This window comes from Clinocottus analis, unplaced genomic scaffold, assembly GCF_023055335.1.
Source record: "Clinocottus analis isolate CAN_PGR_092001 unplaced genomic scaffold, fCliAna1.0.p SCAF_14, whole genome shotgun sequence".
In the NCBI taxonomy this organism is placed as follows: domain Eukaryota; kingdom Metazoa; phylum Chordata; class Actinopteri; order Perciformes; family Cottidae; genus Clinocottus; species Clinocottus analis.
In genome coordinates, this window is record NW_027175865.1 from 10,699,647 (window position 1) to 10,719,368 (window position 19,722).

A 19,722-nucleotide genomic window follows, 5' to 3' on the forward strand; every position below is an offset into this window, starting at 1 on the left:
ATTCCACATAATGTCTGTCTTCCTGAAATATATTTTCTTTCATTGGATACCCCAATAACATCCTTTTAAAAATCAACTCAATTAAAAAATACATTTGTACGTTCATTTGGAGAAAGTTACATTTGATGATGGAAGACATATCGCCTTGGGCTTTCTTTTATTATTCCCAGAAACTCTATAAAAATTGAATAAAAGTGTCCTAATTTTACTGATTTCCTGCATTTTGCCAAGTGTTTTGACAGAGGAGACTCTTTCCCTCTGTCCTTGTTTTTACTTTCCTCCTCAGATTACCCCTCATCCATTCTTCTATTTCTTTCATTTAGTCATCATTATATCCATCTGTCAGGACGCTGGCACGGTGACAACACAGATCTGTGCTGGCATCACGAGTGATGGAGGATGTAGAAGCTCGATCCGCTCGGACATCTCATCACTTTGAAGCCCATCACTCCGTCTAAAGGGAGCCGCCACACAGACGTGATTTGGCTGGATTACAATCACAGCTCATGTGGATTAGTTTGACAAAGACACAGATTGTGGACCTTTAATGCACACGGTTTTTGCACAAGTCTTGTCTAAAAAAGAAAATATTTTCCCATGATAACCTATATTGAAGGATTCCTTACTGTTATATTGTTTACTACGACAGAGTTTAGGGACTCTCCAACAACACATTCACTATCACACGTTACCTCTGGTCTCTGTGGCCTTCTGGAAATACACATCATGAAGGAATATGTATGAAGAGGCATGAGTCAAGTAAACAATTCTTATCTGTGTCCAATGCATTTTGAAATGTCCATGGAAAAATGTGATATGGTGATAAAAGTGATATGGTGAGTAAAGTCATCTAAAATGTTTATTACAATGTAAAACATTTTCAAATTTTTTGAAAATTTAGAATATAATTTGAAGAACTCAACTAAACGAGGTCGGCTGATTTTTTAAACTTGTATGTGAGAGCAACAAGAGGTGGTAGATGTTTGTGAACATTTTCTCACATACACAGCAACATCATGTGACTTTGACAAAAAACCTTTTCCCTGATGGATAATCACATACTGTCTCTACGAGTTTATTTTCAAACAATACTGAAATAAGTGGAAACATGGCTACCTGACAACTAAAAGTATGTTCTGTAAGCTCGTATGTGCAGTTTGAAGCGAATGTGCTAAAACATGCCATAGAAATAACACCAGAAAATACAAATAAATAAGTTAGGGCTTTGTATATGGATCTGCCAACCAGTCATGTAGCAGTTTACATCCATTTCTGTCCAAAATCTAAAATTGATTGATTGCCATAATTAGCATAAGCATTCTTGAGTTATGATCCAAAAACATGTTTTTGATCATAAAATCTGAATTAGTTCATATCATTCAAAGAATTAAGACTCCATAGAGCCGTACATTGCACTCTGCTCTGAGTCTCTTGTCAGCCGACTTGAAGCGAGTAGATTTCTGTGTTTGAGTCAAGCTCGTTTCAGGTGCCACAAGTAAACGGTGAAAAGGGTAAAGCCCTGCAGTTTCGTGTCTTGTGGCTTTGTCATGCATCTAAAAATATCTCTCCAGTGAAGGTAAAAGGAACAAGCTTGCGTTTTCTCCTAGCATGTATTTCTCTCCCAGTTCTCACCCATATTTCACTTTTCTCTGAATTCTCATTTCCTCTCAGGCCACTTTTCTTTTTCACTTCCATCTAGCTTCTGCACTTTTAATCCATTTTGCCTCTCACCTTGTTTCTCTCTCTCTCTCTCTCTCTCTCTCTCTCTCTCTCTCTCTCTCTCTCTCTCTCTCTCTCTCTCTCTCTCTCTCTCTCTCTGGGCAGATCCAATAGATTCATCAGTGAGCACTTCCTTTAAACATGAAACAGGTTCCCATTATGGTGACACATCATATTTTCAACTAATCTGTCTGTGTCCCAGAGTCGAAGTCCTATTCCCTGTTCAGAGACCAAGCAATCAGACAAGACACAGAATTACAAAGTGTTTAAAAAACTTAACAAAAAGCAGTATAACAGAAAATCAAAAGAACGTGCAACTGTTTCGATTACGTTTGTTTTGGATTAAATAAATTGGTATGGTCTTTCAGGGGATCGGATACACTACTTTAAAATAGAGTAACATCACATCTGGAGGCTCTCATGTAATATACCCCCAGTTTGGTAAACAATTTTGGTGTAACGTTTAACTCGCTAACTTGTTGTCCATTGTTACTGCAAGCTGTATTTCCAGTCAGGGACTGGATCCTCCTCTGAGGGCCGAGATCCACAACCAGTGACACTGACAGGAGGTTCTTCTGCAGCTGACTGGGAGTATGATACACGATTGTGGATAGCTTGACTCATTTGATAACAACGTAAATACTGATTTTGTAAATGGAAAAATATGCATATTTGTGTTTAAACGGATAAACTTGATAAGAAACAAATAACTGCAGTACCCCTTTACTAATGTCTCAAAATCACATAATATTCCAGTCAATAACAATAAAAACGTTTATGAAAATTGTTTTTTGTTTAATTTGAACAATTAGTTGTCAAGGAGAGGATATAAATAAAACCCAGATCTGAGAAAAAGCCACCTTAATAATCCTTCCTGTTACCAGCCCACCTGTGTGTCCCGAGCTAGTGTTTGAGAAGGATTGTTTTCGAAGACCAGGAGGCCCAACCTTCACATACAACACTGTCCTACCTCAAACATTGTCCTCTTTCAGAAAAAAAGGGCTACAGTGTCTTTCTTAAATATTGAGAGGTGCCTTTGAATGCCTTGTTTAGCTCACCAGAGGACCCAACACATCTTTCAGCACAGCTGCAGGCCCACGCTGTTCATAAGAAAGATTTAGAAAATGTGGAAACTTTTGCCAATCCAAACTAATTTTCCACATCTTTACCAATCAAGGCGATCTATGACTTTTCTTTTTTACATTGCTGCATTTTGAATTGCTGAAGCACTTTAGTTTGAACTTGTATCAGGCCACGTTACCAAGTGCTCATTAAATAGCCGCTCATTCCATTATTTAGTAATTAGTTAGCATCTGAACAAAACAATTACTCAATTTCTATCAGTCAATGAGGTTGTGTGCTAATGTTTTTTATATGTTGACATAAATAGGATATTCATGCGCCTTTAAACCCAAAACAATGGCATCAGATTGATCACTTGTGACTACAATGAGGTTCCCTGCAGTAAAGCAATATTGAAGCCTGAATTGCAGTCTTAATATCACAAACACTCCAAGAATGTGGTGATGGTTGACCAGTGGAGGACTAAAGAGATTTTGACAGGGAAATTCATCTCCATGATGAGTAAACAAATTAACATGCTGATCTGAATACACAAAGCCTCCATAGTCCAGATGGATTGGACCGTTATCTCCTCCAGCATAATGGGATTCATCTTCAGGATGTGAGCATATTTAATTGTAAATACAAACGTGCATTTTGTGCCATTTCATTCTCCAAATTTTAAACAGTGGTTACCTCAGGTGAAAATGGATTTTTATTTAAAGTTGCGCTGGAGGACACCAGCTCCCACACCCTTTATTAAAAGCTCAGCCCTTGAAGAGACATTCAGTGCAGTAACTCACCCTTAAAGAGCAGTTTTGCCTTCCAGCATTTAAGCTCACCAATCTCACGTACAGCCTGTTATTCACCGGTGAAGAGGCAGAAATATGGTTAGGGGTGCTAAAGCAAGAGAGCATTGTGTGCTCCAGTGTTCTCGCTGGTAAAAACAAGCCTCCTGTAATAAGAGGACTGTCCCTGGCTCTGTGTAAACACTTGATTTATACCTGCTCTCTAACGCCATGACATCCCACACACTTCCTCTGCTTGACCAGAAAAAAACTCAACGGGCAGACAGGGGAGGGACGGGGAACATGGAGAGAAAGGCTCTTGTGGAAATCATCTCGTGGTCGTCTAGACTTCATCCAGATACATTAACCTCATTATTCTTCTCACTGGCATGGACTCGTTTCACGTAACATATATCAAATTTAAATTGGTGTTACTTAGTTTTTGCCAGTGTGTGCCAGGCAGACTGATGGAAGCCGTCTGATCGTTTCCTTCTCTCCATTTACGACTACATGGAACTGGTTGGACTCATACAGCTAATAATTCAACTCCAGTTAATAGCCTTACGTCTGCCCATGCATCTTAGGATAACTCATTTTTATTTTACTGTTAGGTAACATTACAAAGTGAACATATTTTTTCCATTTTTGTAACATACCTAAATGAGTCTAAATTGGGCCTTAGATTAATTTCTGAAACAGGTCTGGAAAAGTTCTATTGTTTACTATATAGTGCCTGCCTCTCTTATTCTGTGCTGTATGACTTCTAAAGCATATTAAATTATTTATATCCAGCCCCCTGTTCAAATCTAAGAAATAAGACAATGTAGGGCAGAAAACAATGAGCAGCAGATCTGAAGCTAGCAGAGGATCCCTGGCTTGATCATAGAAACAGAGTACAAGTAGAACAGAGTTCAGGTTGGTTTCCAGCGGCAGAGCCAGCTCCCCTCTGCCAACTGCTAAATGACGCTACATGAGAGCTGTGAGACTCAACTAAAACTGGAAAATAGCTGTAAAAACAAAACAATGCAATGATAGATGCTAAAAGAAACTGCAATCTGGTGATAATTTCTGTGAATTCATCACAAAAAAAGTAGTCATGTGCTCCATTGTTGATACAAAAAATAGTGACGAAAGCTGCTTTAAAATTAAGCCGTGACACATGAAGTCAGCAGGAAGTTCGCCGACAATGAAGTTTTCCCCGCATTCGATTACATGCTTCATGCATCCAGCAGGACCTGCACCCATTATGCTCTTCCCAAAGTTCCTCCACTCCTATTCATACTTATCTATGTCTGTCTATTGGTCTTCTACTTGAAGTATTCGTTGAAGGCACTTTTTAAAAAATCATTTGACAGTGATTTAATCTTTAGTTTTTCAAGCTCATCACACTGCACATAAATTGATGCTGTTGTTAGCTGTTGTCTAATTTCGGAAACAGCAAAACAGCATCTCAATCGCCTGCTTTGATTTCTTCGAAGCAGAAAATCTGCCAATGAACAGAACTACAAGATGATTATAACCAGCAGGTTTTAAACGGTGTCAGCCTGGCAAACAAAAGAAAATGACTGCTTTCAAAGCTTCTGCTGATTTGCATAGAGGTGATTAATTTGAGCTGATGTCATCCCGAGGGTCGCTCCTGAGATGGAGTTTGGTTAAAGACCTAGTTTCATGGTAAAACATCACTCTGTAGTGTAGTGTATTGTAACTTTCTGACATGTAGAAACACTGCACATTGAAGTCTTAGTTTTTGTTTCATTTCACCATATAACAATAAGCAATATTGAGGACAGCTGTTGCTTTCATTACAATGGCAATCTGCATTCACAAGGCTTAATTTCCTCGATACTTTCCAAATGGGAATCTGAGGCGGTCAGAACGTATAAGCAATTGTCCTGCATTGTTAAAATGTATACTTTAAGAGCATTAGTATACATGTGCTACATAGTTTAAAAGGCTCATTCACAAAGAATAACAGCAATCAGAACAGAGACCATTCGGCTGTGCTGTCAGGTTTATTGAATATGTCCACTCAGAATAATCTCCTGAATAACATTTTCTCCTCCTGATACCGGTAAACAAAGGAGTTTGTTTACAAGTAAAGGCTTTGTTCTATCAAAGAAGTAGCTTCTTGCTTGACATTGACATCTTCCCGCTCTACGTTTTTGTTTACTCCCTAAACCGATTAGGTTACTCTCAGCCGCTCAGAAGCAGTGTGGACAGCTTCAGGTGCTTACAGACATCTGCCACTGAATGGAGGGTATTTTCAGGGGATCAAAGTCCTTTCATCTGGCAAACTTTCTTTTCCCCAGCCTCTTCATTTCCTCTTGACATTCATACATCTCATCTGTCACCTAACCAATGGCATTTGTTTGTCTCACTGCCCAAAAGCAGAGAACAGATGGTGTGTGCCATATGACCTCTCCTTGGTTCACTTCAACTAGAAAAATACCTTAAACTAAATTCTCAAAAACATTGTGATACGTTCAACATTTTGGGAAGTATGTATAACCATGTTGTTGCCGAATAAAAAAAAAATAGAATGCATTTTGCATGTGTTGATTATTGAGCTTTAGAGGTGTTGGTATGTGAATTGTCTTACCATAACCTTGCCGGAATAGCTGTTTTTATGATAAGCTACACTAGCTGGCTGTGGCTTCACATCTACTGAACACTTAGAGTGGTATCGGTCTTCTCATCTAACCCTCTGCAAGACAATGAATAGGCTTATTTCCCACAATGTCTAAACATGTCTTTACATTTTATAAATGCAAAGGTGTTTCAGGAGAACTGAGAATTCGATCAACATGTATACTGACTGGAATTGAGTTTGTGTACATCATCCCAATGTCCTTCTGGAGAGTTTTGGCAATGTTAAATGTTTTCCCTTTCCCATTGCAGACATTATAAGGCCACGTCTGGCTTTGCAAGTTGAGCCCTCTAGAGGTCTTTTGCGTCATCAAGATCAAATGTTGTATCTTTATTTAAAAGCGCAGCATTAAAGGTATATGAAACAATGAAAGGGATCAAAATGCAACTGTGAGTGCACAGAGCTGAATAGTAGAATAATGGGCACACTGTATATTATGACTGTATAGAGCAGCTTCTATAGCTATTAAGCAGAGAAGAGGTGCTTTAAATCAAACATAAAAAACCCTCTTAATCAAGAGGTGCATTGCAATCAGACCAAAATGGATCCCAGAGGAAGAGATCAGAGGCCCGCGGGCAGAGATCAAACCTTATCATGCTACTCAATCTCCAGCTCAAAGAAGACAGTTAAAAAAGAATCGTACAGGATGGAAAAGGATCACCACGTATTTGAACAACTGAATGCTCTGGGATGTGAATGGAGCCACCATTATTGACAATATATCAGTGGGAGGAAATAAAAAAAGAGGTTGACAGAAATAGTTCCGTGTCAGCAGGCACGACAAAAGCACATCAGAGACGTAACAAAGTCATTTCAGTCGAGGCTCAGAAGGCATTTCATTCCTGCATGATCCAATAGGACTGCAACATAAAGACACATGTACGTAGACTCACTGAAAATAATCTTGGTTATCTCTGTGACCTTTTAACAACTGTATTTCCATGGAGGAAAATCATTAGCTGCTTTCTAAGAAACCCAGGAAGCATTTTTCTAAACCAATAGACAGTTCAACCTCCACACAAAACATCTACTGTACTGTCAATATGCTCATTACTGACAGTCTGTGTCTGCAGGAAAACAATCTGTGATGCCAAGGGCATACATCGAAATGTGCAATGCAAGTCAATCAAACCAAAACACTCAAACAAAAGCTAATTGCATCTCTCATGTCTTCAGGTGACTCATGCACCGTGGCATATTTGAACTATATGCAGGTGACACAGAAGCAGCAAAGAAAGAGGAGAGAGAAGGAGGATGGAGCGTTTGTGAATATTTCTTCCTCAGGCTGTGTGAGAGTGAATGAGAAGAATTACAGTCTCCCTCGTTTGTGCGTGTGTGTGTGTGTGTGTGTGTGTGTGTGTGTTTGTGTGTGTGTGTGGGTGTGTGTGTAATTGAAGGCAAAGTGTATCTATAATTATGCACTACTAAATTTATAAACGGCTGCATTTTTGTGTGAGTAAATGCTGAAGTGTTACAACGTATTACTCATATAAACACAGAGGTGGTGCCAGTGTGTGTGTGCATTGGTGGGTTTGTGTGAGAGAGAGAGAGAGAGAGAGAGAGAGAGAGAGAGAGAGAGAGAGAGAGAGAGAGAGAGGATAGAGGATAGAGGATAGAGGATAGAGAGAGAGAGAGAGAGAGAGAGAGAGAGAGAGAGAGAGAGAGAGAGAGAGAGAGAGAGAGAGAGAGAGAGAGAGAGAGAGAGAGAGAGATTTGGAAAAAGATCCTGTAGCGGTTATTTTATATCTCCTCACATCTCTAGAAACTCCTCTCTCACTCTTAGCATGATGTCTTCCATAAGCGTTATGCTTATGGAAGACATCATTTTTGAAAACTACATTTCCGTTTAGTTACAACAATAGTAAGGAAATAGTAATGTGATGCGAAAATATGAAGGGTGCTTAAAATGTTAGTATAAATTAACAAATCATCTTAATTTGTAATGCATAGTTTATGTGAACAAATCAATTGTTGTCAAACATTAATTTATTATTTTCAGAACAGTACAGTGCTGAATAGGGTGGATCTTTTTTTAAATTAATATTGTAATTTCTATATTGATGACAGCAATATTTCTCACTAAAATTGGGCAAAGGACATGATTTTCAAACCCTTTTAAATTGTCTCGGTTCAAAATATAGATGGCAAAAAATGAAGACTAGAAGGACCTTGTGGTAGAGCATTGAAACGTAACACTCACCACAAAAACAATACATTATTTATTGCATACTTGCGTTGTTGCCTGCGATGCCAAACAGGTGAAGCATTGTTTTCTGTTCGGCTCTGACCTTGAACTCTGATTGTTCTTTAATTCTGTGCTGAATGAATGACCGATCCCATCCTGCTCATATTGATGCAGAGAAAACAACACTGTTATGAAAGTGTCATTATGAAATGTCAAGTCTGATTATTGAACAGCAGTGGGGAGAAAATAACCACTCAGGAAACGTATCACCTAGAAGAGTGTCATCATGACAGAAAATACTTTGGTTATTATGTCTTCAGAATTCACTTTTTCAACATAATTATCAAGTCTATACAATCCAAACATTGATGCATGGAACCTTTACGGATTCAAAATGGTGACAGCAAATAACATTAAAATCAAGCTTTCTGGGCTCTTATTCTTTTTCTACATATCGTTTAGACATAGCAGTGCTGCTACACAACCCCCCCCTCCTCCCCTCGCCGCCCCACACACACTTGTGCTAGGTTTTCTTAATTCTTCCATCTTCATGTTTAGAGCTGTTAGCAAAGTTTATCTAAAACATGAATTAAATGTGCATCATCTGCAAATGTCACATTCTACCTATTGCAATATGTTCCTGCTGCATTAGCAATCCTATATCCCTAGTGGTTGCTGCTAAACGTAATGTCAAATTGGGGGGTAATTTCCTTCACACCCTGTGATTGGTCATACTCTGGCACTTATAGTAAAACCACATTAAACTGGGTTTGGCTGATTATTGATTATTGACTGCAGTTCAGAGCAGTGGTGATATGTCCAAGTAGCCGAGTCCTTAACCCTCCAGCTCTGACTTCAGTGGCAGAAATGTATTTTAATGGCATGATTCTAAGAGATATAGCCTGCTACTGCACAGCCCCGAGATATTTACCCAAAACCTTAAAAATGTTTTGGAAATGTATATGGATGTATAGGAGGACCATTTAAAAAAAATTCCCAAACAGTAACCCTCCATATATGGAAGTTGTAAGCCTCCTGGAGTGCTTTAGAAAAGACCTACTTTCTCTTTGACATGACAGCTAACATTTAGCGTACTGACAGCATCAACAGCCTTGACAATGACACATTGATTGGTATTCAGACAAATGAGTGTAAAACTCAGACGGCTGTGCATTGCCCATGGTTTTTATTGGGCAGCGTGGTGCTTAAAGATGTGATGTAGACAGTGGAGTGGAACAGCCCCCATGACTGGCAAGGCCCGCTGTTCATCCTCTGTTCTTCTGTCATACTGTCATCTACTCAACATCAGGGGTTATTCTTTCATTAATTGAATACAAAAGCCAAAGTTTGGACCCATTCATTCTTATTTTAGTTTTCCCTGCTTTCTGCTAAGCTAAGTTGACCTTCTACGACTGTCGCTTGATATTGAGAGTATAGCTCTTGTCATCTAACTCTTTGCAAATGTGAATAAGTCAAACTATTAATTTAAATTGAATGGAAAATGTCATATTCTGAGGATCACCATTTTGGAGTGACAGAAAATACTAGCCTCCAAACAAAGAAACGCACCGCCACACCACTGATATGCTGTGGTACATACAATACACTGCATGCAAAGCTTTGACTCCTCAGTGGTTAACGAGAGAGGACTCGTGGGTACGTGCAGGCATGTCTGCTGCAGTCCAAATGTATCAATCATGGCTTTCAGGACATTTTGTCAAGCACACACGGTATCAGCCAAAGAGTTAAAGATGCTTTGAGGATCATTTCTTCAAAATGATGGATGGATTGTTCATAAAAACAGCAGCATTGATACATGTAGATCAAAAGTCATTGTCATGCGATCAAATGTTAAGTTAATAATTTTAAAAAAAGAAGCTCAGGCTAGCTTGACGTCACTGTACTAACAATAGTTCCAAACGAGATAATCACTCTTTATTTCAGGCTCGGATTCAATAATCTGTCTTTGAATTTTCTATTCAAGATTTTTGGAATAAAATAAAAAGTTGGTGATCTGTTTAATGGCTCTCACCGGATGCTTGATCTGCATGTGCACTCCTTAAATCCTTACGTTGATGAGTTCAAAGTGGTTTATCTCAACTCTAGTCCTTATCGGCACAGTCCAAAGGGTATTCTGATGTACATGTGGGTTGGCTAGAAAGGAAATGTGTGCACTCTCTCTCTCTCTCTCTCTCTCTCTCTCTCTCTCTCTCTCTCTCTCTCTCTCTCTCTCTCTCTCTCTCTCTCTCACACACACACACACACACACACACACACACACACACACAAGGTCACACATGTTCACAGAGGTGAAAAGAGTCACCCATTACCTCTCTGTCTGATACCATTACCATTATGTGTGCCATGCTGATGGCGACCATTTAGAGCCCAGGGAGAGTTTGGCCAGAGAGGTACACTGCAAATTGCACCACTATTAACTAATCAGTGGCTCGATGTTCACTGATGTGCCTGATGGTGTGCACCGTCACCATCACAGTCTGCCTCATATTCATTCATTAGAAGTATCAAAAGTGTCATAAGTTTCAGCGTGACAACATTCTCATGAAGAGTTCTTCCGCTAGCACACTGCTTTGTGAACATTTCACTGAATACGTTACACAATATTCATTCAGTAATTGACATTGATAATTGACAACAGTATAACCACTGAATATCAGTTTTGTCTTGCTTACTTTACAGTGTGTATTAAAGACTTGTATATGTATGATTTATGAGACTTACAGCTTATTATTACTATTTAATTATACTTCATTATAATTAGTAGTTATTTTTCAACAATTGCTGTTATCTTTAAAAACAGAAGTAAGAGTAAATTGAAATGCAAATTAGAATGATCTGCTCTCTTGTTAACCAATATGTAATCAAACATCTACCATCATTGGGGTTACACAAAATTTTTCTCCACTGTAATTAAAACTGCCCCACAAAACAAGTTTTTTTCTTCATAAAACTCGTTGCAGCAGAGATTTCAGACAAACAAAGTTACATGAATAGATCTTAATAAAGCTCTGGGTCGAGACTGTATTATGTAATACACACACTTTTTTATAAAACAATTTGAGACATACAGAAGAGAAGAAATACAATTCAATTAAATTGTAAATGCTAATATTGTTGTCCTGTGACATTATACACATATGTATAGCACAATAAGCTTACATTGTTATTTTTAAAATTGTTTGGTATGCTTATGAATTCTAAAGTTGTTCCGATTGATCTAAGACAATATTTTCTGATTTCTTAACTTTTTTTTTCTCTTGATAAAGTCCCTTCCATATGTCCTTTTTAAATACATATTTAAACTGTTCTGAATTTGCATGAACAGCAAAACATCCCCATTTAAGATCTTTAAAGTCTTTTCAGAGCGAAGAAACGTTGATGACAGATGGGCTGTGAGCTGAGGCCGGCGCCTGTCATCGAGGTGACTTACTGTACGGCATCCTATCTCCCTTCTCCATCTGCAGATCATAATTTACATCTTAAAGATAACCTTGCTTTTCAACTCCAGAGAAGTAAAAATAAATAAATGTGCACATTCTTCACAGTATGCTCTGAATTATCAGTGTGAGGGAGGACCTGTTCTCCGCCTCTGAAGCTTTGCTGTTCCTTCTACATTAAATATGTTTTTCAAAAGAATTTAAATTTTCTATCAGCCTGAGCAGAGTCGAGCTATAGAAGGAAAAGAAAATGAAGAAATGAAGGCAGCCCCCATGAACTTATCCACAAACATGCGGGCACACAAGCCACAACATCCTTTATCGAACTGGAGGCTGATGGTTTCTGCATTGTGGCTTTTATTTTCCTAAAGTGTAAGTATTCATTTTAAACTAAAAAGGGGAAAAAAGGATGTAATAAATGAACCATGATAGAATAAGAGAGTCTGCCTAGAGATCTAGGAATTATATGAACTTAAGATTCCAGCAAACTTGTTTGAAACGATGGATATCTGCATGTGAAACAGACCCCATTAGGATACTGCCTTTTGTCCTACATTGCTCACTCCCACTTGTATCAACAGGCAATTGGAGAGACACTGAGGGCTATGGGAAAGCAATTAAAGAAGTATTTTGTAGCTGGACTTCAGCCGATGGCATTAACTACAATTCCCCTTTGGGCACAGTGTTCCTCGTACGGTCTGTTGGGTCAGAGCCGTGTCTGGGTGCTGCAAGCTGTAAACAGACCGAGAGAGTCAGGCAGGCAGAGACATGGATGCTGTTATCACAGGGATGCACTGGAGCGAGCAGGAAAACTAAAATAGTAACTCAAAAATTGCGACCAGAGGGTAAAAATGCGAAGAAAAAAACTTGAAAGAGGAAGAAATACAGTAGACAACAATTACAAATGTAATTAACATCAGGAGCGATAAGAGAAGATTTGGGAAATAGGAAAATAAAAGAAGCCAGTGACAAAAGAAAAAAAATAGTAAACAGAGAGCGTTTCAAGAACAGAGTGGTTATGCTGAAAATCACTCTCTCTTTGCACAACAAGACCTGAAGCCTCATTCTGAAGCCCCTAAATCCTTCTCAGACCCTCAAAAAGAGTCCAGCGGGCCTCTCTGCTGCTCTGACTCACTGCTACTGGAACATCCAATGGCATGTTTCCAGTGCAAGTAGGGTCCTTAAGCGTTTTATTTCAGTTTGGAGTTGGTGGATTTCAGATATGTACCGTTTTTTTGTCATATTTAGGAAAAATAAACTATATTTTATAGAAGAAAGAGGGCACATCACTGTGTAATAATAGCCAAGATCATAGTGGTCAATGCAGAGGCTGTGAAAAAAGAAGAAGAAGAAGAAGCATTTGAAGTTTTACAGACATTATGCAGCAAGCTTGTTTGTACAAATACTTCTGTGATGATAAATAGCATGACAATAAATTTGAACATTTTGGTGCGTTTTTAACAGTGTCAAACTTGTAAATCTACCTCAAAATTTCCAGAGAAGATAGCCAAATGGAGAGCCCAACAAAACAAAAGAAAATGAGTTTAAAGGGTAGAAAATCAAAAAAACTACCTCTATACTCGGCGTAACGGCTTCCCTGGGTGTCACAAATCAATCACAGAAAACTTAACAGGGGGTGAGTACACCCGGTATAACAGCCAGCCCTGTGAGACATAAAGAGGCTTAAAGTGTGAGCCAGAATGAGGAGGAGAAGGAGCCTAAAGGCAACGGAAATCAATAAGTGGTCTGGTCGTCTGGGGATATTGTAATAAATCAGAATAACCGATGTCTCCCAGCACACATACACAATGAGGGGAAAAAGCAAAGCGACTTTCATTTCTGCACATCACGCTGGGCTTTGCTCCTTTGAGAGTGAGGTTTCGATGTTGAACAGCAGGGGTCTTCTCGAGAGGGACATCATGCTCTTGACGGATATTTATCAGAGGAATCTACTTCCTTGTGTCAGAATATGCCCACTAGCACCTCTGAACTTCACTAATTAACTGGTTATATCTAGTTTATTTTATCTGTACAGATAATGCCATTCATTGGCAAGTTCTCATTAATGGAAAGATCACAATGCCACCTCGTGCCTGCAGTGCTGGCAGTCTGCAGGCACGTACACGGACAGATGAAGCATCAGCGATGTGCGAGAGCACCAAAATCCGGAGAATCTGAGCCAAGAATATTTTAGTGCGTCATCCTAAATGTCATTGTTTATGAAAAAATGAGAAAGAATCTAGACACCTGGCTGGTAACAGTAAGGACGATCTGAGGGGAATACAGATAGACAATCTCAAAGGACATTACAAAAGGTTGAATCCTATTGTTTTGTTGCTCTAAGATTTAAGACCATAAAATTTCAACCAGACTGGTTTGAAACACTGGGGGGAAAAACTGTTTTAACTATTACAAATATATTTTCAAGACGCCATATATGTCAGTGGCTCCGAATAGTGTGTACTCTGTGACTGTGTGTCTCCCCAAGCGACAGGGCTTGACACTTTGGCATGGAAAATAACCCCAGGAAGTGTTTTCCATTCAAACACAGGAGGGAGAAGGTGAAAAGATTTAGTGCAAAAGTGGGAGGATGGAAGGAAAAAAGAAAAGAGCAAAAATAAAAAACAGGAAAGACTGAGAATGCAATTAATTATGAAGGACAACTTTAAAGGACAATAACAGGGTTCAGAAATGAGGAGACAAGAGGACAGACAGAGACAGAGAAAAGAAAACAAAAGAGGGCATGCTGGGGTATCAGTCTGGATTCTCATAAATAGTAGAAAAAAAGGGAAAAGAAGAAAGAAATGAGACAGCTGACACTATGAAGATGAAGTGAGATAAAAAAAGAGAACAAAAAGTGCTCGCGCATATACATAACAGCAAAGTAGACATTGGAGAAAAGGAAAATAACAACAAAGAAGAACTGAATAACCAGCAAATACCAACAAGATAAAAAAAAACAATAGACGCGTGTGTTTCATTTCTTGTGGCGCTGACATCAGTAAATATGTAAATTGGATACTTTTTTCAACACATTTGTTCACCGTCAAAGTCATCCAAAAGGATGAAGATGTGTGACGGCCAGGAGCCGTTTAAAGACTGTATCAGAGGAAGGAAAGAACACAGCTGTGCTGTCGTGATGCACCCCTGCTTTCACACTAATACCAGTCATTTCTAAAGTAAATTGGTTCAATATCAGCATCAAACATTTAGCAGAGTAATTGTTTATTGTTGTTTTTAGGAAGTCACCTGTGAAAGGAAGCGTAAATAGACGATTTTAGATTTCTTAGTCTGTTTAGAAACCTTTCTGAAGATCTGAATTCACATTAAACCCCCAATTTACCAGCTGTGAGGATGCTTTTGTCAGTCTTTCACACACACTCTAAAACTACCTCACACAGCAGCAGGCCATTAAGGTATAATAACCCCAGCAGAAATGTTTTTCCTCCTTTCAACAAAATTGCTTTTTATGTGTCACAACCTATCACATCATTTTCATGAGCATGAGGTAAATTTGGCAGATGAACACGAAGGTGTGGGGGTGGAGGGTGATAATACAAGTTTGATGTAGGACTGCACGTTCTTGGGCTCTGCTAACAAATGCCCAGGATTTCCGACCGGGAGCATCCGATCGATCAAGGAAGTAAGGGAGCACGTTTTGCCATTAGCTGCACAGCTATAGCGTCTTCAGTTGCTGCAAATTTAATTCAGAAATTACATGAGGGGAAGATATCACATGTCAGAGAAGACACAAAGACATTAAAAAAAAAAGTTAAACCATTTGTAATGTGTCTGTTTGCATCTCTGTCTTTGTCAAACAACACACACACACTCATGCCGTCTCTCAGACCATTTACTCTATTTTGGCACCACCTATTGATGCTGCGTGAACTGCTGTAGCTGTAGCACCATTTACAGGGGATGTATCATTGCATAAAATACATGCAGAAGTCATTTCTGTTGCATTAATAGCACATACTTCTCTTTCCAGGAGTCCTTAGTAAGACAAAGATAAGATGTTACAAGCTTCTATTACCCTAAACTACTCATCCAGTCTGTACTTGGTAAACAGCTTAACAGGGAAGAGATAACTGCAACAGATGACTTCATTTAACCACAGCGGATCCTCTTGTCTTTATGGAAAATCACGAGCAGGAGCATTTGCCTGAATGAAGTTCATATCTGACTCACTCAGAGATCTAAGCATGAACGATGAACCGAGTTGTGGAGAACGGCTTCAGCTGCGCCGCACATATTGCAACACTTAGCTTTCATCGGATCCTATAAGCAGTCCAGCTTGCTCAATAGTTTCAGCAAAGTCAACTTGAGTTTCTCTTGCTACTCTTCAAATGTCATTTTACACAGACCCAGCTGTGCATTGCTGCTGTACGTCTATAGTAGCATGGAATAAAGAAGTAAAGGCTGACCTTTGGCTCTGACAACACAGTCTTATTTATTATGTAATGGAAAAGGTTGGCTGTGTCTGCGCCTGATGAATGGCCTGCTCGCATGGGAAACCCAATGTGTGACATTTCACCGTTAGTCCAAATTATGCAGTTTCTCCTCATTCAAGGTTTGCAACACAGCCAATGTAAGTAGTTCATTCTGTGACAGCCAAATTGTCCACATCACCCGAGAAGCTCTAAACCGCTCGAGGTCAAAGGAGAGGGCTTTTGCACGTCGGCAACTCCGAGCCAATCATGTTAATTCATATTATTCGTAGTTCCTCTCAATCTTGCCGAAGGAGCATCACGCACAAGGATAAGTAACACTGTCAGTCCTTCGATTTTAATTGAGCCTCTTGTTCATGAACTCGGTGATTACGAAACCCCAGAAATAGTGACATTTAGGGTCACTGCATGTACCGCTGAATAAAACATGCTGTATTAACTTGATTAATATTGAGGAATAAGAGCAAGCGGTGATTAGTCTGCTGACGGAGTGATGGGTCTGTGTGTGTGTGGGTGTGCATGTGTGTGTGTGTGCGTGTGTGTGTGTGTGTGTGTGTGTGTGTGTGTGTGTGTGTGTGTGTGCGTGTATATGACAGGGAACGAGCTTTTTGGCCATGTAGCATTTGACCTCATGCCACATAATTACAGAAGTATTGTATTCCAAAACCAAAATGAGAGACAAAAGCACAGAGATCCTGCAGAGGTGTTGATCACCCCCACTCATCCAGTTCTTTTTTCATTTGGGTGTAAAGTTTTAAAAAGCTTTTCCTCAAACACCTGGAGATCATTAAAACCTATAATGTGGATTTAAAAAAAATGGTATATCTGCACAAAGTCCCTCCAGAGGCCTGGCTTTCCATTTTTTTCATCCTTTCACGCAGACCTCTCGGACCTCTTCGCTTCTCTATCTTCAAACGTGAAACAAATGTGCAGCCGGCTGGCTGCCCGCTCACCCGTCTCTGACCAGACGGACCGTCAGCATGCAGGATGATGAATGACTAACTTATCTCTGGGACTCAGAAAGCAGCTAGACTGGATGCCAACAGTGCGACTCACTGCAGGGCTCTGCACATATCTCCGTCTGTCTGTCTGCATGTCGCTCATCATCGCTGTCTGTCTCGTTCCGTGCTTTTTTTTCTGTCGCTTTTCTTTGACAGCCTCTCTGTGTGTCTGTTGCTATTCTTGTCTTTGTCTGTATTGCACACTAGGTGCATGTCAGTATGGGCTGAGAAGCTCTCGTTCCTCGCATTCATATCAGCTTCACTCCCCATTGCCTCTAATAAACCGCCAAATGAAAACACGCCATTACTCCAAACACGTTTACGTCAACGCAAAGGAATCCCCAAAAGAAGAATCCCAATTTAGCCACAGACGTCTTCAAGGCACTTCAGCTTTTTTGCTTTCTTTCTGCCACAACTGGAGACTGAACTGAAGCACGCAGTGTTCATCGATGATTTTGGCTTCTTTGGTTTCCTGCTCGCGAGCCGTTGGGTCCATGAAGGAATGCTTATTTTCACCCTTTCCACAAATTAGCTGATATAATCAATATGAGGCTGAATGTACGGGTGGTTTAAAGCGGTGTCAAAAAATTTGCACGGAGAGGAGAAGAGAGAGGAAGTCCTGGGTGGATTTGGCTTGTGGATATAACGCAACAGTCAACAGTTCCTTCTGCTGTGAAGCTTTTGCTTCTCCTTCTACACAGATGCCTGGTCCTTTAAATGTGCCATTATGATTAAGACAGCGAGTGCAGAAAGGTTGCATGCATTGACCTTTAATCTGTATCATAGCTTTTTACATTGTGTGCTGCAGGATTGCTCATTTGTGTGTGTGTGTGTGCGTGTGTGTGTGTGTGTGCGCGTGTGTGTGTGTGTGTGTGTGTGTGTGTGTGTGTGTGTGTGTGTGTGTGTGCGTGTGTGTGTGTGTGTGTGTCATTCTGTCTGTCTTAATGTGATTATAAGGTTGTACAATTATATTTCACAGATGGCTCTCCATGTTAGTTCTGTTACTTTTTCTGAAAAGAAGCCTGAGTTATATACAACACAACCGTGTGTGCGTGTGTGTGTGTGTGTGTGTGTGTGTGTGTGTGTGTGTGTGTCTATACCGTGTGTCGAGATGTAAATCGTGACTGTGTTCAGCCTATGTGTGTGTGACGTAAAGGATTTATCCGTAACACAGCCTTTCACATCTCTTTTGGTGGCAAAGAAGAAGCTCACGTTTAGAAGAAGCCAAGCTTTAGGGGTGGTTTAAACACCACCAAAAGAAATATACATTTGCATTGATATACAGTACTAAGACATATCCAACCTGCACAAGTTATTTTTGGTCTTCCTGAGCATGAGTATAATTTAAATACCCTGTGGATCACTGCATCACATCCTGGTATTCCTGCAGGAGAAGCCCAAAACCACTGAATGTGCTTTGCTGTGTGTAATGCATGCACCCAAGCAGAGGACTCTTCTAAGCCATTACTTTTGTTTCAGCCATATAAATATAGTATCTAAACAAATGAGTATGAGTCACACGTAGCATGCTCCCTTGCCTACAAATAATCTTGAGCTTACATTTCTACACCATTTCTACAGGCGACATAAACAAAATAATCGTACAGTATAATCACAAGAAAATGAAAATCCAATTTTACATCGCATCAACAGTCACGCTCATTATCCTCTATCAGTGCTACAAATGTGACAGAAAAAAAAGAAAATTGTGAATGAAGGCGCTGACAGACGCATGCAAATGCCATCCACCTCATAGGTGACTAATCTTTCCACCAGCAGAGACTTAAAGAAGTTAAGAAGACACACGGCAGAGACTTACTTTCAGAAACAGCAGCTGCTGAAACACAGATGCTGAGGAGGTGCAGAGGAGCCCGCTGGTGTCCGTCCTCGGAGACTGACTCGCAGCTTCTGCGCTCCTATTTAACGCAGCTTCAATAAAAACTTTTTTTTTGCATCCACGGAGATAAAACCCATAATAAAAAAAAAAAAATCAAATGCTGCTACTAAAGCGGCTTCACCCAGGTGTCTGCCTTTTTTTTATGAGATGAATTAATGGCTGGCGGTGCGCGCGGGAGAGGAGAGCTTGGCAGGGCGCCGGTGCGGAGCCGCTATGAGCGGTGACAGTCGACTGCCCGGTAATCCAAGTGCGTCTAACTGCCTCCAGTTTACGCGGATGAGCGCGAGGTGGTGGAGCTCCTCCTCGCCTTATCTCGCTCTGCCCGTGTGTTACAGAAGACACTGCGTGTGTGTGTGTGTGTGTGTGTGTGTGTGCGCCGTTTGGACACAGCGACATTCAAACACACACCACATTTAGTTGTTTCTTAGTGACTTTAAAGTGACCTTTATTTCTTTGTTTTGAGAGTCATATTTTCTCTATTTAAATTTAAAAAACATAGAACAATACAATCAGT

At 39.9% G+C, this 19,722-nt stretch overlaps 1 protein-coding gene across 2 annotated transcripts in view; it reads right to left on the reverse strand.

The window, feature by feature from the left end:
• Positions 1-19,472, reverse strand: part of calcr (calcitonin receptor) — a 44,040-nt gene extending 24,568 nt beyond the window's left edge. For both annotated transcript variants that reach the window (XM_068575604.1, XM_068575603.1), the window contains exon 1: positions 19,131-19,472. The gene's annotated coding sequence lies outside the window, so the exon portion shown is untranslated. The remainder of the gene's footprint in view (positions 1-19,130) is intronic.
• Between the last annotated feature and the right edge of the window lie 250 nt (positions 19,473-19,722).